This window comes from Cherax quadricarinatus, chromosome 11 (genome assembly GCF_038502225.1).
Source record: "Cherax quadricarinatus isolate ZL_2023a chromosome 11, ASM3850222v1, whole genome shotgun sequence".
Classification (NCBI taxonomy): Eukaryota; Metazoa; Arthropoda; class Malacostraca; order Decapoda; family Parastacidae; genus Cherax; species Cherax quadricarinatus.
The window spans coordinates 49,007,381-49,031,050 of record NC_091302.1 but is presented as its reverse complement, the minus strand read 5'-3'; the positions used below and the strand labels follow the sequence as shown (position 1 = coordinate 49,031,050).

Here is a 23,670-nt window from a genome sequence, read left to right as displayed (position 1 = left end):
GCGCCCGAAAGTTGGAGTTTTAAAATGCATTTTAAAGTCAATTAAGGTCAAAGATCACTGCAGAGAGAGAGAGAGAGAGAGAGAGAGAGAGAGAGAGAGAGAGAGAGAGAGAGAGAATATGAGAGGCATATATAGTGTATACATACGTCGTAAGGTGACGTCAAAGAACATAAGAAGGAAGAAGCACTACACCAGGCCCACTGGCCCATGCTAGGCAGGTCCAAGTCACCTACTGACCCATGTTAGGCAGGTTCAAGTTACCTACTGGCCCATGTTAGGCAGGTCCAAGTCGCCTACTGGCCCATGCTAGGCAGGTCCAAGTCGCCTACTGACCCATGTTAGGCAGGTCCAAGTCGCCTACTGGCCCATGTTAGGCAGGTCCAAGTCACCTACTGGCCCATGTTAGGCAGGTCCAAGTCGCCTACTGGCCCATGCTAGGCAGGTCCAAGTCGCCTACTGACCCATGTTAGGCAGGTCCAAGTCGCCTACTGGCCCATGTTAGGCAGGTCCAAGTCACCTACTGGCCCTTGTTAGGCAGGTCCAAGTCACCTACTGGCCCATGTTAGGCAGGTCCAAGTCGCCTACTGGCCCATGTTAGGCAGGTCCAAGTCACCTACTGGCCCAGTGCTGAATTGGGTGGCCCCCACACACTACAGTGTTGCTGCTGACTTGCTCTCCGGGCTGTGATTGTTGCATGCGGGCATGACTCCATTGATTGAGAAGGGAGGGGATGGAGGGGGCGAGGTGACTGGTGATGCAATGTTCGTCTTGCACCCACCATCATTGTACTCTTGACTGTGTACTCTTGACTGTGTACTCTTGGCTGTGTACTCTTGGCTATGTACTCTTGACTGTGTACTCTTGACTGTGTACTTTTGGCTATGTACTCTTGGCTATGTACTCTTGACTGTGTACTCTTGACTATGTACTCTTGATTGTGTCCTCTTGACAATGTCCTCTTAACAGTGTACTCTTGACTGTGTACTCTTGATTGTGTACTCTTGACAGTGTACTCTTGACTGTGTACTCTTGATTGTGTACTCTTGACAGTGCACTCTTGACAGTGTCCTCTTGACTGTGCACTCTTGACTATGTACTCTTCACAGTGTACTCTTGACAGTGTACTCTTGACAGTGCACTCTTGACTGTGTCCTCTTGACAGTGCACTCTTGACAGTGCATTCTTGACAGTGCACTGTTGACTGTGTACTCCACAGTGTACTCTTGACAGTGCACTCTTGACAGTGCACTCTTGACAGTGCACTCTTGACAGTGCACTCTTGACAGTGCACTCTTGACTGTGTACTCTTGACAGTGCACTATTGACTGTGTCCTCTTGACAGTGCACTCTTGACTGTGTACTCTTGACAGTGCACTGTTGACTGTGTACTCCACAGTGCACTCTTGACAGTGCACTCTTGACAGTGCACTCTTGACAGCGCACTCTTGACAGTGCACTCTTGACTGTGTACTCTTCATTGTGTACTCTTGACTGTGTACTCTTGATTATGTACTCTTGACTGTGTCCTCTTGACTGTCCTCTTGACTGTGTCCTCTTGACTGTGCCCTCTTGACTGTGTCCTCTTTACTGTGTACCCTTGACTGTACTCTTGATTGTGTACTCTTGACTGTGTACTCTTGACTGTGTACTCTTGACTGTGTACTCTTGACTGTGTACTCTTCATTGTGTACTCTTGACTGTGTACTCTTCATTGTGTACTCTTGACTGTGTACTCTTCATTGTGTACTCTTCATTGTGTACTCTTGACTGTGTACTCTTGACTGTGTACTCTTGACTGTGTACTCTTGACTGTGTACTCTTCATTGTGTACTCTTGACTGTGTACTCTTCATTGTGTACTCTTGACTGTGTACTCTTCATTGTGTACTCTTGACTGTGTACTCTTCATTGTGTACTCTTGACTGTGTACTCTTCATTGTGTACTCTTGACTGTGTACTCTTCATTGTGTACTCTTGACTGTGTACTCTTCATTGTGTACTCTTGACTGTGTACTCTTCATTGTGTACTCTTGACTGTGTACTCTTCATTGTGTACTCTTGACTGTGTACTCTTCATTGTGTACTCTTGACTGTGTACTCTTCATTGTGTACTCTTGACTGTGTACTCTTCATTGTGTACTCTTGACTGTGTACTCTTCATTGTGTACTCATGATTTTTTTTGGCAACTGATAGTTTTGTCGCACCCTCGATTTTTTTTAAATGATTTTTTTTCTCATTGGCGATTTTTGTTCTTTCAAAGATGATTTTTTTAATTACGATTTTTGTTTTTGTTTGTCAATAACGATTTTTGTTTTCCAGTGGTGATATTTGTTCCTTTGTGGCGATAATTTTCCACCATAGATACCACCAGTGTTGCAGCGACAACACTCGCCATATCACCAGTGTTGCAGCGACAACACTCGCCATATCACCAGTGTTGCAGCGACAACACTCGCCATATCACCAGTGTTGCAGCGACAACACTCGCCATATCACCAGTGTTGCAGCAGCAACACTCGCTATACCACCAGTGTTGCAGCAACAACACTCGCCATACCACCAGTGTTGCAGCAACACTCGCCATACCACCAGTGTTGCAGCAACACTCGCCATACCACCAGTGTTGCAGCGACAACACTCGTCATACCACCAGTGTTGCAGCGACAACACTCGCCATACCACCAGTGTTGCAGCGGCAACACGCCATACCACCAGTGTTGCAGCGACAACACTCGCCATACCACCAGTGTTGCAGCAGCGACACTCGCCATACCACCAGTGTTGCAGCAGCAACACTCGCTATACCACCAGTGTTGCAGCAACAACACTCGCCATACCACCAGTGTTGCAGGAACAACACTCGCCATACCACCAGTGTTGCAGCAACACTCGCCATACCACCAGTGTTGCAGCAACACTCGCCATACCACCAGTGTTGCAGCGACAACACTCTCCATACCACCAGTGTTGCAGCGACAACACTCGCCATACCACCAGTGTTGCAGCGACAACACTCGCCATACCACCAGTGTTGCAGCGGCAACACGCCATACCACCAGTGTTGCAGCGACAACACTCGCCATACCACCAGTGTTGCAGCGACAACACTCGCCATACCACCAGTGTTGCAGCGACAATCGCCATACCACCAGTGTTGCAGCAACACTCGCCATACCACCAGTCTTGCAGCAGCGACACTCGCCATACCACCAGTGTTGCAGCAGCGACACTCGCCATACCACCAGTGTTGCAGCAGCGACACTCGCCATACCACCAGTGTTGCAGCAGCAACACTCGCCATACCACCAGTGTTGCAGCAACACTCGCCATACCACCAGTGTTGCAACGACAGCACTCGCCATACCACCATTGTTGCAGCTGCAACACGCCATACCACCAGTGTTGCAGCTGCAACACTCGCCATACCACCAGTGTTGCAGCAACACTCGCCATACTACCAGTGTTGCAGCAACACTCGCCATACCACCAGTGTTGCAGCAACACTCGCCATACCACCAGTGTTGCAGCAGCAACACTCGCCATATCACCAGTGTTGCAGCAGCAACACTCGCCATACCACCAGTGTTGCAGCGACAACACTTTCCATACCACCAGTGTTGCAGCGACAACACTTTCCATACCACCAGTGTTGCAGCGACAACACTTTCCATACCACCAGTGTTGCAGCAACAATTTCCATACCACCAGTGTTGCAGCAACAACACTTTCCATACCACCAGTGTTGCAGCAACAACACTTTCCATACCACCAGTGTTGCAGCAACAACACTTTCCATACCACCAGTAACAACACTTTCCATACCACCAGTGTTGCAGCAACAATTTCCATACCACCAGTGTTGCAGCAACAACACTTTCCATACCACCAGTGTTGCAGCAACAATTTCCATACCACCAGTGTTGCAGCAACAATTTCCATACCACCAGTGTTGCAGGAACAGCACTCGCCGTACCACCAGTGTTGCAGGAACAGCACTCGCCATACCACCAGTGTTGCAGGAACAGCACTCGCCATACCACTAGTGTTGCAGGAACAGCACTCGCCATACCACCAGTGTCACAGCGACAGCACTCGCCATACCACCAGTGTTGCAGGAACAGCACTCGCCATACCACCAGTGTTGCAGGAACAGCACTCGCCATACCACCAGTGTTGCAGGAACAGCACTCGCCATACCACCAGTGTTGCAGGAACAGCACTCGCCATACCACCAGTGTTGCAGGAACAGCACTCGCCATACCACCGGTGTTGCAGGAACAGCACTCGCCAAACCACCAGTGTCACAGCGACAACACTCGCCATACCACCAGTGTTGCAGGAACAGCACTCGCCATACCACCAGTATTGCAGGAACAGCACTCGCCATACCACCAGTGTTGCAGGAACAGCACTCGCCATACCACCAGTTTTGCAGCAACAGCACTCGCCATACCACCAGTGTTGCAGCAACAGCACTCGCCATACCACCAGTGTTGCAGCAACAGCACTCGCCATACCACCAGTGTTGCAGGAACAACACTCGCCATACCACCAGTGTTGCAGGAACAACACTCGCCATACCACCAGTGTTGCAGCAACAGCACTCGCCATACCACCAGTGCCACAGCGACAGCACTTGCCATACCACCAGTGTTGCAGGAACAGCACTTGCCATACCACCAGTGTTGCAGCAACAGCACTCGCCATACCACCAGTGTTGCAGGAACAGCACTCGCCATACCACCAGTGTCACAGCGACAGCACTCGCCATACCACCAGTGTTGCAGGAACAGCACTCGCCATACCACCAGTGTTGCAGGAACAGCACTCGCCATACCACCAGTGTTGCAGGAACAGCACTCGCCATACCACCAGTGTTGCAGGAACAGCACTCGCCATACCACCAGTGTTGCAGGAACAGCACTCGCCATACCACCAGTGTTGCAGGAACAGCACTCGCCATACCACCAGTGTTGCAGGAACAGCACTTGCCATACCACCAGTGTTGCAGGAACAGCACTCGCCATACCACCAGTGTTGCAGCAACTGCACTCGCCATACCACCAGTGTTGCAGCAACAGCACTCGCCATACCACCAGTGTTGCAGGAACAGCACTCGCCATACCACCAGTGTTGCAGCAACAGCACTCGCCATACCACCAGTGTTGCAGGAACAGCACTCGCCATACCACCAGTGTCACAGCGACAGCACTCGCCATACCACCAGTGTTGCAGCAACAGCACTCGCCATACCACCAGTGTCACAGCGACAGCACTCGCCATACCACCAGTGTTGCAGGAACAGCACTTGCCATACCACCAGTGTTGCAGCAACAGCACTCGCCATACCACCAGTGTTGCAGGAACAGCACTCGCCATACCACCAGTGTCACAGCGACAGCACTCGCCATACCACCAGTGTTGCAGGAACAGCACTCGCCATACCACCAGTGTTGCAGGAACAGCACTTGCCATACCACCAGTGTTGCAGGAACAGCACTCGCCATACCACCAGTGTTGCAGGAACAGCACTCGCCATACCACCAGTGTTGCAGGAACAGCACTCGCCATACCACCAGTGTTGCAGCAACAACACTCGCTATGTAACCATGACTTCACAGTATTTGTTACTCGTCGTTGTACGAATATATTTGGTTAGCAAAAACAGTGTTTATGCCGCTGTATTTGAGAGACGATATTCTTCTCTGGTCATATTTATTTTCCAGCGACAGAATTTTTTTTCAGACTACGATGGTTGATGTATCTTAGCGAACATGTATCGTAGCATTTTTTTAGCTCTGATGTTGATGAACCCGTAGAGACGGGGGAGGGGCTGTGGAGTGGGAGGGTTGGTGTTGCAGTTTGATGTCTTACTAGACAAAGTACCAGTACTTAGAGTGGGAGGGTTGGTGTTGCAGTTTGATGTCTTACTAGACAAAGTACCAGTACTTAGAGTGGGAGGGTTGGTGTTGCAGTTTGATGTCTTACTAGACAAAGTACCAGTACTTAGAGTGGGAGGGTTGGTGTTGCAGTTTGATGTCTTACTAGACAAAGTACCAGTACTTAGAGTGGGAGGGTTGGTGTTGCAGTTTGATGTCTTACTAGACAAAGTACCAGTACTTAGAGTGGGAGGGTTGGTGTTGCAGTTTGATGTCTTACTAGACAAAGTACCAGTACTTAGAGTGGGAGGGTTGGTGTTGCAGTTTGATCATTGTCTTTCATGACAAATGTGTGCTAAGAGATGCTTCTTGATTCTGACTTAATTTATCATAAATAAAAGCGTTTAACATCTTGGAACCTTGAGACACGTGTGTGTGTGTGTGTGTGTGTGTGTGTGTGTGTGTGTGTGTGTGTGTGTGTGTGTGTGTGTGTGTGTGTGTGTGTGTGTGTGTGTGTGTGTGTGTATTCTGACTGTGTACTCGATTCTTGTTTGCAGGAGTCGAACCACCGCTTCCATCTCCATTTCATCTACAATCTCTTGTTTAACTATTACTTGCTCAATAATAACCTCACATGAAGACACTCAGGAGATCAAGTGATCTGCATATTTCGACCCCCTTCTGAGACCCTCTTCAGCAGAAGGGGGGGGGGTCGAAGTATACAGATCAATTAACCTTTTTAGTTTCTGTATCGATGCTGATTATTACTGATAATTGACAAGTATTCATTATACTTTATTCATTCTCTTGGTGCTTCTTCCTTACCATACCTGCCCATGAAACTGTGTACGGTATGAAACTTTTCCCTCCGATACTTGATCATGCAACTTTTCCACTTTTCTAAGAAACTGTGTTTGAAAATAGCATTTCCTGACGTGCTTATGATTCTTCTGTGTCTATATCTCCCACCTGTGTCCCCTGAGTTGTCTACTCTGCTCTCTCACCTGTGTCCCTTGAGTTGTCTACTCTACTCCTCCACCTGTGTCCCCTGAGTTGTCTACTCTGCTCTCTCACCTGTGTCCCTTGAGTTGTCTACTCTACTCCTCCACCTGTGTCCCCTGAGTTGTCTACTCTGCTCTCTCACCTGTGTCCCTTGAGTTGTCTACTCTACTCCTCCACCTGTGTCCCCTGAGTTGTCTACTCTGCTCTCCCACCTGTGTCCCCTGAGTTGTCTACTCTGCTTTCCCACCTATGTCCCCTGAGTTGTCTACTCTGCTCTCCCACCTGTGTCCCCTGAGTTGTCTACTCTGCTCTCCCACCTATGTCCCCTGAGTTGTCTACTCTGCTCTCCCACCTGTGTCACCTGAGTTGTCTACTCTGCTCTCTCACCTGTGTCCCTTGAGTTGTCTACTCTGCTCTCCCACCTGTGTCCCCTGAGTTAGTCTACTCTGCTCTCCCACCTGTGTCCCGTGAGTTGTCTGCTCTCCCATCTGTGTCCCCTGAGTTGTCTACTTTGCTCTCTTATCAACTTATTCCTCTTGATTGCTTCTAATTACCTCTACCGTATTGTTAATTGGAAGTAATTAGCCTTTTAATGCTCCATTCTCTTCCGAGTTGTACTGGATGATTGCCATTTTTTGTCTATTCCCGAAACTCTGGAGCGTTATATTTCTTGTATACCTGTTCGAACTGTTGTTCATGTTTGAAATTTGGCATCTGTTCGTTCTACCTTGTATTCAGTGTTCGAACTTTTGAACCCTTTCGAAATGTTTCCCCATTTCTGATTTGTTTAGGTGTTTGTAGTTATAAGAGCAGTAATTATCTCAGTTTAAGGTTAAACTAACAATGTAACACCTGGAAAGGGAGAGAAGGGAGAGAGAGAGAGAGTGGGAGGGAGAGGGAGAGAAGGGGGAGAGAGAGAGAGTGGGAGGGAGAGGGAGAGAAGGGGGAGAGAGAGAGAGAGAGAGTGGGAGGGAGAGGGAGAGAAGGGGGAGAGAGAGAGAGTGGGAGGGAGAGGGAGAGAAGGGGGAGAGAGAGAGAGTGGGAGGGAGAGGGAGAGAAGGGGAGAGACTGACTTGTATAATGTTAAATCTATTTGCTTAAAAAAAAAAAAATGTTTGTCTAAGGTGTGTGGCCGTGACCCAGGCTCCTCGTGTGTACGTCATTGTTGGTCCCCCCGAGCTGTGTATTAACCTAGTTGTGGTGGTGGGGGGGGTCGATTCACGGCTCCTGGCCTTCCCCTTCCACTATGACCTCGCCTCCTCCTGCTTCGCCTCACCTGATTACAGTATATAAGCCACGTCTACGGCTCTATGCTGTACATTCTACAAGATTGATGGGCTGAACACATCGACTCAAGGCTGAGGAACTGGTTACTTCAAACTAGTCCTGTTCTTACACCTTTCTGCTTTGTATTGGACCGATGAAGCCACTGTGTGGCGAAACGTTTCCTCAGTAAAGATTCCCATATGTTGCGTAAGTGTCTCAGCTACGGTGCTCTTCTGCTACAAGGCTGAGGGACTGATTACCTCATTTTTTGTATATAATTCTACAGTCTTCATAATATGTAAGTTAAGACACATGTGCAACATCTGGATATCTTTATTGTAGACGTTTCGCCATCCAGTGGCTTTATCAATACAGATTCTAGGACATAATTGGAAGACAGTAGAACTATATACAAAAGATGAGGTAATCAGTCCCTCAGCCTTGGAGTTAGTGTTCACAGCATCTTGAATTTGTATCGATAAAGGCACTGGTTGGCGAAACGTCTACAATGAAGATACCCAAGTGTTGAGTACGGGAGTAAATTGTTAGGTAAGACACATATGCAACAGTTAGGTATCTTTATTTCGAAACGTTTCGCCAACACAGTAGGCTTCTTCAGTCGAGTACAGAAAAGTTGATAGAAGCAGAAGAGACTTAAAGATGATGTAATCAGTCCATCACCCTTGAAGTTTTGAGGTGGTCAGTCCCTCAGTCTGGAGAAGAGCATTGTTCCATAGTCTGAAACAATATGGAGTTGAAGTGATAGGATGGAGCCTTATATAGCGCCAGTAGGCGAGACGTAGGTCACTAGTAGAGGTAAGAACGTAGACGTTGAGAGGTCATATCCCTCTCAAATCCAGCGATTCTCACTAGTAGAGGTTGTCGAAGTTGATTTCAAGTCTGTACCAAGATACCCTTGTATTGTAGTGTCTGACAGAGTGAACATTAAAAATGGTATAAAATACCGACAGGTTGTTAGGTAAGACGCATATGTCTTACCTAACAACCTGTCGGTATTTTATACCATTTTATTGTTCACGGGAGTAAATTCTTGGGTAGCTTTGAGTAGTGGTAGTTTTGATAAGGACCTGCCTTGTATGGACCAGTAGGCCTTCTGCAGCGTTCCTCCATTCTTATGTTCATGTGTATCTGATTCATTGTAACGGTGCTTCCGTGTCTGTCCACTAAGATGGCACGGTCGAGTACAGATTTGGGTCATGGTCCTCAAGTATTTACCACTGCATATATTATCAGGTATTTGCCTTTTCTCCGTTCCAGAGAATACACCGTGAGTGCTTTCAGGACTTCACAGTTGTTTAAATATTTCTGTTGATTCTGTGTTGGCGGTAAGCAAGAGGATGGTATGCATTTGTTCTTGCTGTGATGGAAGCTCGTCTTTCAACCCATTCTTAAAACTACACAAGATTTTAGCTGCAGTGACGTTACTCAGGAGTTCCACTCATCCACAACTCTGTTACCAAACCAGTTCTTTCCCATATTTCTAAATCTTAAAATTTTCCTACTTGAACCTATTGCTGTAAGTCCTATCCTTGTTAGATATTTTCATCACGTTATTTATATCCCCTTTATTTATTCCTGCCTTCCATTCATATGCTTCGATCATATTCTTCCCTAATTCTGCGCCTTTCCAGAGAGCAGATTCAGTGCTCTCGATCTACGTAGGAAAGATTTCTGATACAAGGGATGAGCTTCGTCATCCTTCTCAGCACATTTTATCAGGGTTCGTCTTTAGGAAGTGATGATATTGAGAATACAACTGTTGAACTGTTACTAAAGTCGATGTATTGGTATTCCGTGGCGAGCCCAGACCTGTTAAAAATTACACACTTCAGAGGCCTGTCAGGCACCGCCTATGTGCGAGGTTCAAATGGAGGGTAGCGTGACTAAGGCTTGGCCAAGGAGCCTGCCTATAATGGTACATGATATATACATACTACACAAGTATTGGATTGCGGACACATTTGCCAGTGCATATACGTCCATTCTGCAATATGGAAACCGGAAGTGCGCAGAATCTCAACGAGGCCTTCCCAAGGATATATAAAGTTGAAGTTCAACCTGAGGACTTTTATTGTTTGTACACTTCTTGATATGAAGTCATATCCATTATTGTTGGTTCTTGCAGAGATGGAATGACATCCTCTCTGTCTTTGTAGTTCATGTTTCTCTGTTCAGCGGGTGTTGTGTTGTCAAGCAGGTATGTTGTCATCATGACTGTTGTGATTGGCTGCATGTGGCATCTTTCCTGCTGCTGATGCCGTTGATGCTGCTACTGATGCTGTTGGTGTTCCTGTTGATGCTACTGCTGCTATTGGTGCTGCTGTTGATGCTCCTGCTGCTATTGGTGCTGCTCCTGTTGTAGTTTTGCTATTCTTATTTTTTGTGCTACTGTTAAGCTTCGTAATATATTGCCTCATGTTTCTGCTGACCCTCCTGTTACTATTTTTTTGTTCCGTTTCAACTGTTTCTGTTGCTCCGTCTGTTTCAGTTGCCTCGTCTACCCGATATCCTGTCTGTTTGTTAGTTTTGTTTGTTTCCGTTGCTACGTTTCTTTCTGTTGCTGCATTTTTTTTTTGCTTCTCCTCGGGTGTGTAGTATGCTGGTATGTGCTGTTGGAGGTAACCGCATGTGTGAATTGTGCATGCAAGACTGCATGATAATTGCTGGTAGTGGTGGTGGTGGTAGTAGTAGTAGTAGGGAGGGGGAGGGTTATGATGATCATCATGTTAAGTTTGGTGGAGGGCGACCTTGTATTTATATTTATATAGCAAAATTGGATGCACCAAGAGTATGCTGCTTATTACAACCCAGGAGTCCAAAAGGCCTGTTATCCTGGGTGTAAAGGGAGCAAAATAAACACAGCAGAAAACTTTTGACTTATATTATCCTTCACCAATTTAGAACAGAAGTATGTACACTATATACACTATGTACAGCAATAGGTATTAGTGCACTCCACGGTAAGCAAGGCTTCTGCCTTGCCACTAGAGAGCAGACCGTGCTTCAACCAGCTCTAGAATGGGAATGACAAGGGCAGACAGGTGAGTGATACCCACATCACCTCTGCAGTTGCCAAAACCATCTTCTCATTGGCTGGAACCTGGGTACTGATTGAACGACGGGGCCCCATCGTCAACCCTCAGTCACCTGGTTCGCTGGTTGGGGGAGATATCCTGTAAATGAGGGTGTGTACATGCGCCGAATAAAGGTTACGTACTCTTTGCATGCCACACTGCTACACTATTCTATATGACAGTTACATAGTGGGAACACCAACAGTGTGTTACTACACTATTCTGTATGATAGAGGGAACACCAGCATACTATTTTATATGATAGTTACACAGTGGGAAACCATCAATGTGCTGCTACTCTATTCTATATGATAGTTACACAGTGGGAACACCAACAGTGCTGTTATACTATTCTACACGATAGTTACACAGTGGGAACACCAGCAGTGCTGCTACATTATTCTCCACGATAGTTACACAGTGGGACACCAGCAGTGCTGCTACATTATTCTACATGATAGTTACACAGTGGGAACACGAACAGTGCTGTTACACTAATCTACAAGATAGTTACACAGTGGGAACACCAGCTGTGCTGCTACATTATTCTATATGATAGTTACACAGTGGGAACACCAGCAGTGCTGCTACACTATTCTATATGATAGTTACAAAAACTATTTTGAGGTCTTTTGAGTCCATACAGCGCCTGGGGGATGGGAGACCATGAGATTTGATCCAAGAAAGTGGAAGTCTGTTCCAATTCCCTGGGTCAAAAACCTTTTACGTGTTCATAAGATAGGAAAGATCAGCAATCCTGCTAGAGTGCAAAACGTTTAACTGGCTTCTAGTAGAATTTTAACTGTAAAGTGGGTAATGTAAACTCACAACGTTTCGTTCACATGGGAGATTTTTTTCATGTCACGGCGTGAAGCTCGTCTGTGAGCGAAAAGTTGTGAAAATAGAAGCTTGGTCTTCTGTAAATGTTTAGTTTATTTTTGTTATTAGTAGTAGCAGTAGTAATAGTAACAGTAGTAATAGTAGTAGCAGTAGTATTAGTAACAGTAGTAATAGTAGTAGCAGCAGTAATAGTAGCAGTAGTAATAGTAGTAGCAGCAGTTATAGTAGCAGTAGTATTAGTAACAGTAGTAATAGTAGCAGCAGTAATAGTAACAGTAGTAATAGTAGTAGCAGCAGTTATAGTAGCAGTAGTATTAGTAACAGTAGTAATAGTAGTAGTAGCAGCAGTAATAGCAGTAATAGTGATAGTAACAGTAGTAATAGTAGCAGCAGTAGCAGTGGTAATAGCAGCAGTGGTAGTAATAGTATAGCAGTGGTAATTTTATTATTAGTAATAATTTTATTATTAGTGGTAGCATTACAGAAAAGTGTCAAACCTGTAGCAGATCTTGGAGCGTTCTGAGAATGGTAGATAAACGGGTTTAACCCTTGGGAAGGGGTAGGGAGGGTAGCTACTACCAGCACATTGTTGATTTATCCAATTTTGCTTCGGTACGTGCCTAGCAACCAAGATAATGCTGTAGCACACTAATTATCACTAATTAAGGATAGTTTGTGGTGAATTACTAATGATGTCCTGGTCAACAAATTAGGACTGAGGTTCACCTAGCGTTTATGTCAGTATAAACAAACGTCAGGGGGAGAAGAGGGTGCTATGTTGGTAGCGTCAATAAACTGAGAGTATCTGAGGAGGCCTGGAGGTGTGTGGTGCTCGTCATGGCCGGTGATCTCTCTTGTGGTGGTGGGACTTCCGTACTTCAGCGGTGCTGGTGGTGGGAGTGTGTGTAGTGACGCTTGGCTTTTGTTAGTGGGGCAAAAACAAACATACAACACACACACACACATACCATTTTGGAGGGGGGGAGGGGTTGCAAAGCCTTGTGTAGCAAGAGTAACATCAACAACAGCTGGAACAGCAGAACCACTATGAATAGCAGGAGCAGCAGCATCAGCTGTAGTAGCCTAGATGCAGCAGCAGCACCGCCACCACCAGTACCATAGTAGCAGCAGGATCACCACTACCACCACCAGTACCATAGCAGCAGCAGCACCACCACCACCACTACCAGTAGCAGCAGTACCACTACCAGTAATAGCAGCACCACTACCAATAGTAGTAGCAGCAGCACCACCACCACTACCAATAGCAGCAGCACCACCACCACTACCAATAGTAGTAGCAGCACCACCACCACTACCAATAGTAATAGTAGCAGCACCACTACCACTACCAGTAGCAGCAGCACCACTACCAGTAGCAGCAACACCACTACCAGTAGCAGCAACAGCACCAGTAGCAACAACATGTCAGATACAATGCGTGAATCTCGTCTATGCTCTCGCTGTTTATATTCATGCAGTGACTATTAATAAAGCATCTGGTGAATGAACCAGTGTCCAGGGTATTACCAGTAACTACTAACTAGTCTGAGAGGTAAGATTAACCGACGAATACATTACAAAGCCTCTACGTAATTAAGCAAACATCTGTTTATAGTTTAATTTGTCTACTATACGATTTTTTTTGTCAGCCATACTATTTTGTCAATATTGTCAACTATACGATTTTTGTCTACCATACTATTTTTGTCGACCATACGATGTCTGATACAATTTTTTTTTGTCTTGCCACACTATTTTGTGCTGTCTAGTTAAATTATTTTTGTAAGAGAAATTCTGTAGTATTTGCCGGGCTGTGGCTCGTACGTTGGTTTGCGTGCAGCCAGCAGTAACAGCCTGGTTGATCAGGCTCTGATCCACCAGGAGGCTTGGTCACAGACCGGGCCGCGGGGGCGTTGACCCCCGGAACTCTCTCCAGGTATTTTATTTTGCTAACTTGTTTTTTGAGTTGACTGACTTTTACGTCCTCAGCTGTTGTTCTAGCTCAGCTTGTACAGAATTTTATCATTTTTAAAAGGTGAAATGTTAGCTTTTTAAATATTTAACTTGTTTGGTTAATCAAAGTGTTTGTCGTCCTCAGGTATTTTGAAGGTTGAAGCAACAGCGTCAAGCAGATGAAGAAGCGCCGGGGGAAGTTGTCCTGACGAGTTGGACACGTGGGAAGGACGTCAGTTGGGCACGCCAGCTGGACAGGTGGTGGAAGGAGTCGGCTGAGCACGTGGGCCAAGGCGTCAGCTGGACATGTGAACGAAGACGTTAGTTAGACACTTGAGTGATCACACGTGGCAGGGATTGTAAAGTGAATTTCATTAAGTCCTTAGCTCCAAGGCTTTATTCACAGGAAAAGGACTCCCACTTGCAAGTCGTTCAAGGAAAAACGACCCCACTGCAACTGGAGTAAGGCCAAGCAAGGCGTCCAAGGAATCACCATATCAGCCTACTGAAGAAACTTGTTTTACTGGAGCCAGCACCAAGACACTACAAGGATTGGAGCACAATTCCAGTAACCTTTAAACACGAGGTGTCCTCTAGACTTGACCAGGGTGGCGGGTAGGCTGGCAGCCTAGGTGGTGTATATCTTAGCAAAGAATTATTGACAGCGCTCTGTAACTTCCTACATTTAGATAACGTTTTTCGTGAATTTATGTTTATTGTGTTATTATCTAGTCAGCTTAGATGGGATTTTAACTGCAGTAATTAGCAAAGTTTGAGGATTGTGATTTGCAGCGAGTAAATAATTGGATTAATACTTCGATATACACTTTAACATATCTGCCAGTGACAGGCTGGTGGTGAAGGCCAGTGCGCACTACACTTCGACTTCTGTGCGTTGTTAAGTGGTGTTTACGAGTTCTTGAAATGAACATAAGCCTGGAACATCGTGTGAAGAAACTCCAGAGCAGAAGACGCTGCTACCCACGTCCTCACCATTTGTACATCTTGCCGCCCATCATGTGAAAGGTAGGTTGCAGAAGCAGATAATTTGTGTTGCTCTCTGGGATAACATAGGAATAGACGAACACTTTTGTGTCTTACAAGAGAACCTGCGGTAAGCTTGGCCCTTACGTTATATTATCAAGGAAATTCCCATAAATGGGGTCTTGTTCAATTTATATATATATATATATATATATATATATATATATATATATATATATATATATATATATATATATATATATATATATATATATATACATAATTATATATATACATAATTATATATATATAATGTATATATATATATATAATAAAATATACACACATGCATACAAGGAGGCATTCCTCACACAACCAAGTTATGTTAGTAGGCGGCAATGTTTGTGATGTCTCCGCAAAATGTTTATAGGTTCTTTCGCCACCACAAATAATCCTAGCGATAGATCTAGCTCAGTGCCGATTGTTCACTTCTCTGTAACGACCTCTGTGCAGTGGGGGAAAGTAGGCTGCATACGAACAGTCTTGGATTCGATTCCAATCCAGTTTTTCCATGCATTAAGTTACAGTCGTCCATTGCTTCCTGGAAGGAGAAGTACAGTGCCTGCACTCTGAAGGAGGGGTACAGATGTACAGTTCGGAGGGTCATTTGAATTGTGACGTCTCCTCACTTCTGGCAGGATAACTATTGAATGAATGACGGTAAATGTTTTCTTTCACCCTACCTTGGTGGTAGACTGTGTGTGTGTTATGTTTGAGAGAGAGGGTATAGATGCACAAGAGGAAGGGGAACGCTTCTCCTAGTTGGTTAGCGACAAGGACCCCATATATAATAGTGTCAGGAAGGCTGCCTTCTAATATATATGGCGACTACGGAGGTATCCAGTAGCGTGTCGAAGCCTATCTGTGCAGGACACTCACTTGGGTCGAGTTTGCTCGGTAATTCAAGGCACGAGGCTGGCGGTGCGTCATTGGACGGCAGGTTTTAATATTCCACGGAGGAGCTCTCTGTGTTACACCTTGTCGTAGGGCTATAAAAATGGAAATGGATTACGTGCAGGATAGCTGCCTGCGTCAAGGGAGGACTGGGAGTGTGCTAGAAAAAATAATCTATAAGCGCCGCCTCTTCTGCTTTGTCGCCAGGCCGTAAAAGCAGGAGTTTTATGTTTCCGAGGGATGTTTCATCAGTTGGAAAATCGGAGACTGGATTAGGCTATTCTGCACATTTCACTACTAACCCCACTACGCTTAGGTGATATTTCAGTCCTCTCTAGATGTGGTAAAAAGACGCCATGTGTAGCCCTAATATTTATAGGTTACAATTTATCTTAATTAAGAGTTTTATCAAATTTTAATGAAGGTCTGCTTCGAGAGAAATATATGGGGAAAATAGGATTACATTCCATTCAAATACAAAAAATAGGCAAACAGTTTTTTGAGAAAGGTTTGCTCTGGACGTGGTCTTTTTGCACTATATTTGTGGGCAAGTGTTGCCATCCAGTATATCATTCTGTACCTTCATCAAGTCACAGCTGAGAGAGAGAGAGAGAGAGGCTGGGGAAAACAAGAAGACAGGTACGTAAAGAGGTGAGGAGAAAGGTCAAGGGAAAGAAAAAATCTTTTTATTCTTTGTTACTGTGGCTCTTGCGACTTGATATTAGTCTGGGATGGACCTAAATGTCAGGTTAAGTTCCCTCTGAAGGAAGGTTAATTGATACCTACACTGTGGATGACAACACAAGTGCATACACTAGAACATATAGATATCCTGAGTGTATCCGCTTGTGTCCTTCCATCCAAAGTTTTCTCTCTTAATTGCGGGTTAATATTGAATTGTTGCTGGTACAGTATTGTGGCTTTTATTCTTTATTACTGTAGTTGCGCTTGTTAGTGAGGGCGAAGATACGCTTACAAGTGTGCTAGATAAGATTATGATTGTATCGTCTCTTATTGCGCTGTTATACAAATTGCATCACGAAACATGTAAAACCAGATTTTCTCAAATGATAAACATGCAGCAGTACACTTGCATTGTAGTTGCAGGAGCTCAAGGTCGTTGTCAACATTCTATTGCCCTTTTTTTCCAACCTAGACGAGGAAGTGAGAGTTTGTGTATTGTCTTCTCTTCAATGGGGGACGGATGCCTTGATTGCCGGTGAAGGGCTCCTGATACAAGGCAAACCATTTTCCTTACTCAAGCCTTATTATTACCATCCATTCCTTAGGTGTTTCATGATCCCCTTACCGGTTTAGAGCTTCCTCATAAAAATGGTAATATGTATTGCAAAAAAAAAAAAAGAATGCAGGAACGTAGATTATCCTGGAGTCGATTTCAGGGGGTCATTATCCCCACATCCCGGTCACAGACCCGGTCTTGTTGCTGTCCTGATCGACCAGTTCATGAATAAGACACCTGCAACACCTGGTAATCCTTATTTTTAAGATGTTTATCGAAATGTCTTAAAAACAACGATACCCAGGTGTTGCACGTCTGATTCATCAACTTGTTGGTACTGTACACCATTACTGCGACCATTCCTGATCGACCAGGCAGTTGGTGCTATCATACACACCATAGCCCGGCTGATCAGGAACTGCCTTGAGGCAATTATCAAGTTCCTTCTTAAAGATAGCTAAAGGTTTGTTGGTAATTTCCCTTATATTTGGAGGGAGCGTATGAAGAAGTCTTGGTTTGAGTGCTAGGGGCTTGAATATTCAACAAGATTGCCTAAGGGTATTAGAAAGGGTGGAGACGTGTTATTTCTATGACTTGAGATGTTGTTGGAGAGTGAGCACGGTAACATTTATGAAGGGATTCAAGGAAACGTTAGCCGAATTTGAGTCAGACTGGAGGTGGGGATGTTGAAGGTACGAGTGTCATTTTAACCGTGATGTATGCACAGTTTAGGCAGGACAGCAGCAACTGAGTGAAAGATGGTTAATGTGTTTCCCATTTGCTTTTTTGGTAAACGTATGTGGGTGGGAGACTGTCGCTGTGCTTAAAAATTTATGCAATGATCCACTGCGTCCCCAGATGTCGCAGATTTTATTATTGGCATATTTGGGAGTTAAATATACGCTTTTATGGGTTTATATAACTCAGCTGACGTAACCTTTTGTAAAATAAACAAATTAATATTTATAGATAAAGCTGACGTAACCTGCTGTAAAATAAACAAACATATTTATAGATTGGACAATTTAAGAAATTACTGCTTGAAGCCTGGTAAGAAAATTAACTTAGGAAAATATGGATAGGCTGCATGTCAAGGCTTTGACTTGGTTGAGCTGAGACTCCGGGCGTGTATAATATAGCAGCAGATAGTTTGTCATTGATCGCTGTGATAGTTGCCACTATTTTGTAAGTTATGAGCCATTCACCTGATGGAAGTATAACCCAGGGCTCCCCAGGTACACATAAACCTCCTTAAACCAGTCCCATAGTGCCACTCGTATAATTTATACCAATTGCAGAGAGTTTAAAATTTATAATAGACTTCAAGAGGGGCGGAGGAAAGGGGGGGAAGATGAATGTTGATGATGGAGTCTGTCACTGATACTAGAGCTACTAGTTCGAACCTGGATACTTGACATTTCTCAAACGTATGGCCTCTGTAGGTTTAGCGCTTCAGAATAATAATAATAATAGGGGGGGGGGCAAGGCGCGATGTTTACTTTACAAATGTTTTCTGATAAACATTTACTTTTTCAAGTTACTGTAATAATGATATTTTTAAAGGTAATAATGTCAGTTTTATTAGCCATGTAACGTCGATATTGTTATTTGTATGCTTATCGTACCTAGAATTTCGTGTCAGAAATGCTACTATCCGTCCAGCAACGTCGAAATATACGTGGATTCTCCACCTGATGAAGCACAGCCAAGAGTTTAAGAATGGCCAAAGCTTTGCAACCAGACTAGTCCCAGAACTGAAGGATGTGCACTTTGAGGAGACTAAAGAAACTAAACCTTAGGCCTATGGAAGAGGAAAAATGTTCCACAAATTGAAATTACTGATATATATATATATATATATATATATATATATATATATATATATATATATATATATATATATATATATATATATATATATATATATATATATATATAAGATACAAGCAACAAGATCACAGTATACAGATGATATAATAAGCAAAATAACCACTGTGAAAAAGTCGTGAATTTTCAAGTGCGATTTCGTGATTTTTGTATTTTTTTCCACAGTGGTTATTTTGTGTGGTTATATATAATCGTAATTACGATTTACCACTGCCTGTGCCAACAGTCATTGAGCTTATTAAACCTTGCATTGTTGTTGCAAGGTTTGTGCTTAATGGTGATTTTTTTGGTTTGGCAATGGGAAATCCTTTCTAACCAGTCCTTAGCAATTTGTATGAAATATTTTGAAACAAGACTGTTTAAAAGAATTCTTCCTGATAACGCTAAAATGGTACAGATATATGGACGATGTTCTATGCTTAATGCCCAATAATATAGATGTAAACCATTTCCTACTTGAATTAAATAAGACTGGTTCCATCCATAAAATTTTACGTTTAGTTCGAACGAAAGTGTTTTTTTAGATGTTTTAATTAAGGAAAACCAAGAATTTAAATTCAAAATCTACAGAAAACCAACAAATAACTGCTCTTCTGTGTACTGTTATTCTTCACATGATGACAGAGTTAAACCTTCTGCATTCTCATCAGTGTTTTTGAGAACTTTGCATATTTGCAGCCCAGAGTTCATAGATGAACTTTTGAAGATTTATGAAATAATAAATGATCTATAATACCCAAAAATTTTAATTGGCAAATCTTTCAAAATTACCAGAAATACATTTTACAATTAAAAAAAAGGACAAAAAAAGTGCTATTCAACCAAGAATATGTTGGTTCTGCCTTACCATGAAAACCTTGATATACCTTCTCTTAAGAATTTTAAGATCAAGTTGTATTTAAAAAATTGATACAGTAAACGAAAATTTGATTTATAATTCTCCCAAAAATGCTGACGGCTATAAAAAAAATGCAGTGAAGTTTATTACAGTTAAACCGGAAAAAGCCTTGAATTAAAATTACAGTAGCATAAATATAGCATTAAGAATTAGACACTAGTCCAATGCACTGTTTATTCATGCGAGAGATTTTAACAAAAGGCCGAGAACGTAAATGGTTCAGCCATATATAATCAAATATAATAAAATCAGATTTCAGTAGGACTATAGGTTCAGGGTTATATAAACTAGATTCATTTATACTGAATAGAATTTGTGAGAAATTTAAGCAATTTGTGACATGTCATACACAACGCAGTACACTCGGTGTGTTGGGTCGTCTGTGAGGTGATATTTCAACCTTATAAGTCTTATGCTCTATTCTACTGTTCCTTGTTAATGTGAGAAATCACGAAAGCCCTTGAAATTTCACTGAATGGTAATGCAGGATCGAGTCCTGGCTAAGTTCTGTTAATGATTCAAAATCACTTGTTTCGTGATTATATATATATATATATATATATATATATATATATATATATATATATATATATATATATATATATATATATATATATTTATATATATATATATATATATATATATATATATATATATATATATATATATATATAATGTCGTGCCGAATAGGCAGAATTTGCGATCTTGGCTTAAATAGCAACGCTCATCTTGCCATATAGGACAAGTGAAAATTTGTGTATGCAATAATTTCGCCAAAATCATTCTGAACCTAACGAAAAAAATATATTTCACTGTGTTTGTTTAGTATTAAATTACTGTAAACAAATATAAAATATATTTAGTTGGGTTAGGCTAAAATAAATTGCTCTTGTTATAATAAGGTTAGGTAAGTTTTTTAAGATTCTTTTGGTGCAAAATTAAATTTTTTTACATTAACATTAATGAAAAAAATGTATCTTTAAACGTTTAAGAGAAAATTTTAGAAAGGACTTAATTTTAAATGAGTTCTTGCTAAATGACCAGTTTTACGTATTCGGCACGACATATATATATATATATATATATATATATATATATATATATATATATATATATATATATATATATATATATATATATATATATATTTATATATATATTTATATATATATATATATTGAGAGAGTGAGTTTCTGTTGTGTTTGTTGATGATATTGGTGCAGTGTTGCCTGCCTGGGATCCCTAGTGACATAAACAATTGAATGACTACGATATGACTCTTCCTGGACAGGTTAATTGGAGTCTTTACTGTGTAATCTGAAGCTGAGACTATCCAATTAATCTGGCCTACACGCTCCAATGTTTTCCACTTTCCACGCCCTCATTCCCATGCCCTTATTCCTCTTCCCACGCTTCATTTCCATTCCTTTATTACTCTTCCCACGCCCTCACTCTTCTCCCCACGCCCTCATTCTTCCTACGCCCTCTTCTTCCAACGCCCTCATTCTTCCCACGCCCTCACTCTTCTTCCCACGCCCTCACTCTTCTTCCCACGCCCTCATTCTTCTTCTTACAGCTCATGTCTCCACTCTCACACTCTCTACTATGAACTACTCTTCACCTTATCCCCATTATTATTATATTCCCTTTGTAAACTTCGTTGCTCAGTGGTACTGCGTTGGCCCTGCTACGTGCAAGGACCACTGTTCGAATCCCCGTCCATTTTCTCTATAAATCCCGGGTATTAAATTTGACAATTCGCATTTAGATACTCTTACTGTTGTAGGTTTAGCGCTTAGTTCTGATAATAATAATACTCATACTAATATGATTAAGGTGTTCTATTAATTTTAATGCACCAGTGTTTATTGTTGTGATTAACGTACAGCTGAAATTGTGGCAGAAAGAAAAAAAATCGCTGGCAACAACAAGCAGTCAACGTGCAGAAGGTAAACAAATGTCGAGCGCGACACTGTGCCGGAGGTACGTGGCGAATGATGGATGTTTTCCCATAATGCCATTGAAACAGCATCACTGTATTAGTAAAATATTTACGCTGCGCACTGGTGTATGTGTGTGTATTCACCTATTTGTGGTTGCAGGGGTCGATTCGTAGCTCCTGGCCCCACCTCTTCGCTGGTCGACACTAGGTCCGCTCTCTGTTCCATGAACTTTATCGTATTGTGCGTGTGTGCGCGCAGGGTGTCGAAGACTCACTCATTTTGAAGCACCAGTAACAGATAAAGTGGGGGAACTCCAATGTGTGAAAATGTGTTAACGGCAGAACACGGCAGTCAGTATATATATATATATATATATATATATATATATATATATATATATATATATATATATATATATATATATATATATATATATATATATATATATATATTAATAGTGATAGAAACTGCATACTGTATACGACGCACAGTGATGGTAGTATTTTTTTTAGTTTAATTAAGTAGGCAGTAAGAAAGTTGAACGAGCTGAATTATAATTATCATCATTATTATTGATGTCATCCTAGTCGCTGCAACCGCCGTCGGGAAAATTTTAACCTGAGATATAGAAGGTAATCAGGTTTGGCTCGAGGAATGGGACAGTAACTCCAGTTCCTTGGGTTAAGAGCCCTTCGACAGCATCAAGAGCTAGGATCCAACGATGTCGGTCTGTTGTAGGTTTAGTATTGGTAGGAGCCATGAGTCGACTCATGTGCACAGTAAGAGAGAAATGGAGCCAGTATTGTGTTTGTAGAGACAGAACGTTTCACCCTGACACGTGTGCAACAGTTAGGTGTCTTCCGAAACGTTTGGCCTACACAATAGTCTTCTTTAAATACAGAGGCGGCAGCAACAGAAGCAGTAGAGATGTAGTGACGATGTAATCATTCCATCACCCTCAAAGACTTAGTTTTAAGGTAGTCAATCGCTCATCCTTTGTATTCTATTAGACGGTTTAATATCCATCAGTCTGCTTTTCCAGTTATTTCTTTTGTACGCATTTTGTGTGTTATACACCTTGGTCACACTTGTCTAAGGCTTTTTGCCATGTCTGGGTTATGATACCTAAAGTCAGTGCCGGATCAGCCGGGTTGTGGCTCGTACGTTGGACTGCGTGCGGCCAGCAGTAACAGCCTAGTTGATCAGGCCCTGATCCATCGGGAGGCCTGGTCATGGATCGGGCCGCGGGGGCGTTGATCCCCGGAATAACCTCCAGGTATTCAATTGTTGGGAATCCATCTGTTTAGCAGTCTTGCATCTTGAACTGCGTTTCCGATAGCTTTACTGCCACCTTTGTAGTGTGTCTAAAGCTTCGTCTCCTTTAAGCAAGGGCCTGATTCTAGATGAGTTTTTTGCCCTAAATTTTGCACCTGCGAAAAAAATATTTTGGATATTTCTTTCGGTTTTATTTAAGACTTTCTTTGTTCCCTCTCTCTCTCCTGAACTCTGTATAATGCATTAAGTTTGAGCTTCGCGTTTTCCATCGCTCTAATAAGTGTTTCCGTTTCTCAAATCTGCAGGCTTTAAGAAGTTCTGTGATTCTCCGTCTTCGCCTGTATAGAGAGTGCCCCTCCCTGTCTTGCCTGCATCTTCTCTTTCTTAATGCCACGTGTCTGAAGTATATTTCTTGTGCCACTGAGCTCAACTTCACGAGATGCTGCTTCAC

At 42.9% G+C, this 23,670-nt stretch overlaps 1 protein-coding gene across 4 annotated transcripts in view; it reads left to right on the top strand.

The window, feature by feature from the left end:
* The window catches only part of LOC138852565 (hexosaminidase D), a 330,048-nt gene that overhangs the window by 21,806 nt on the left and 284,572 nt on the right, over window positions 1–23,670 (top strand). For 3 of the 4 annotated variants that reach the window (XM_070084102.1, XM_070084100.1, XM_070084101.1), the window contains exon 2: window positions 14,184–15,064. The exons of the other annotated variant lie outside the window; for it this stretch is intronic. The gene's annotated coding sequence lies outside the window, so the exon portion shown is untranslated. The remainder of the gene's footprint in view (window positions 1–14,183; window positions 15,065–23,670) is intronic. 4 annotated transcript variants of the gene reach the window in all.